At 48.2% G+C, this 1,977-nt stretch overlaps 1 pseudogene; it reads right to left on the bottom strand.

Moving 5' to 3' along the window:
* Positions 1-243: 243 nt before the first annotated feature.
* Positions 244-781, bottom strand: LOC143651250 (RWD domain-containing protein 4-like; annotated as a pseudogene).
* Positions 782-1,977: the final 1,196 nt, after the last annotated feature.

The following is a 1,977-nucleotide window of genomic DNA, read 5'->3' as shown; positions in this document are numbered from 1 at the left end:
GTCCATTCACAAGTGTTGACAGGCTTCATGAAGTATACTAGACAGTAACATTTTCCCCTTCCATTAAGGCAAGTTTTTGAAAATAATATAATACAAGGTTGTTTTATGAACTTTTCACTTACAACACATATTGCATAAGAAACATCCAGAAAATGTGTTTTATAAAAAGTCACTTCAATACCAGAAAAGAGTAATGAAAGACTTTTTTAAAGGATGCACCTTCCTTGTCTCAAATTCCAAGCACTATTCTTCATCTTTAGAACCAGTTTTGCTTAAACATGCACACATTTCATTAGTGCTCATAGAGGACACTGGTGATGACATCATTTTATATCATGCAGCCTCAGGAAAATGTCACTGTGCAATGTTTAGCCAAATCAACCCACTTCCATCCTAGGGGAAGTTCCCTTTGTGCTCTGTTTTATCTAGCAGCTTACATTTCTGGGCTTTTGAAAGTTGTTCTTTTTTGTTTTTTTCTTACTTGATGGGACTGCGTTAGGAGTTTCAACTGAGATGATATTGCTTATGGATGTCACATTGTTGATTTCACTCTTCTAAAAGTTCCCAATTGAAGGACATAACATAACTGCAATTCTTAAACCAGGATCTATAGAATTAGTGGGACAGTGATTCTCTGTGAATGTTCTATATTGTTTTTGGCATATTCAAATGATGTACATGTCAGAGCAGTTCCAAGATGAACTTCAACTGCTTCCTGTAACTTGACTACTATACTCTGCTTTACAGCTGACAATATGGTGTTGTTGAAAAAAGCGTTCATAGATACAATTGGAGGTGTTTGGGGATATGTCTCTGTCCAGGAAGTCTCTATTAAGGCATTGGGATCACCATTTTCACCTTTCCTGGATTGAAATGAAACAGGACTTAACTTCCGGAAACTTTCACCTCCTTCGTGAATGGAACTGCTTCTGGTTCCATTTTGAAACTATGTGCTTAGCATAGTTGACATTGTATTAGCTCACCCAATCTTCACATTGGTCCCATGAAGAGGATCCTAGTATTTTCTCTTTTTGTGATCACCGAAGAATGCCTCCCTCTACTCGCTGACACCCATCACACCAGCTGTGGGACGCCTCCGGGGCTCACAGCATCTGCGACCAGGATGGGAAAGCTAGGGCAGGTCCCAGGTGTGCGCACCCTTCACACCGCAGCCAGAGTCATGCACACCCTGGCTCTCAGTAGCACAGGGCCGCCGGCAGTTTATGTGGCTTTTAATTGCAGATATCTGCCTTCATAGAAATTAAAACTTTCATTTCAGTTTGAAAAACTGCAATATGTTTTGTCTGTCAGAGATCTGAGAATGTGTACATTTAAAATGTTCCTTTTTCCTTTTTTTTCTCCGCCCGCCCTCCTTTTCCCCTCTCTTTCTCCGCCGGCCCGCCGCGCGGCGCCCACTCCCCGCAGCGGCCAACCTGCCCGCCCTCTTTCTCCCCTCTCTTCCCCCTCCTGCTCCGGCAGCTCTCCAACCACCACGGTGCCCTCTTCCGCTGTCACCAGCTCCTCCGCCACCAGCCTTGACAGCCTTGCCGCCCTCACCTTTCCTCCTCCAGAACAGCTACTGGGGGAGTGGAGACAATACAGAGCAGATCCCGGAGCCACGACGGAGATCAAAGGGACAGCGTACCCCATCCTGGAACGGCTGACTGTCTGGGAGAACCAGCTCTGGTGAGAACACCGAGGGACGCGGGCTTTCCTGGGCGGGACGGCAAGCGGCCGGAGTCCCTCCCTTCCTCCTTCCCAGGCCAGCTGGCAGAATTGGGCAGGCGGTCCCCTCAGGCCGTGGCAGCTGGCGTCCCCACCACACGAGGCCCCCCGGACCAACTGAAAGAGTTGGGTCAGAAATCCCCAGACTGCGGAGAACGGTGACCAGGGGGTCCCTTCCAAACACGTGACTCCCCGGTCCGCCTGGGAACAGTGCACTCTCCCGGGCTGCGACAGCTGGCGCCCTTCCGCCAC

The sequence above is a fragment of the Tamandua tetradactyla genome, chromosome 12 (assembly GCF_023851605.1).
Source record: "Tamandua tetradactyla isolate mTamTet1 chromosome 12, mTamTet1.pri, whole genome shotgun sequence".
Lineage (NCBI taxonomy): Eukaryota > Metazoa > Chordata > Mammalia > Pilosa > Myrmecophagidae > Tamandua > Tamandua tetradactyla.
Note: the sequence above shows the minus strand (reverse complement) of the source record. Positions and strands in the feature narration are given on the sequence as shown.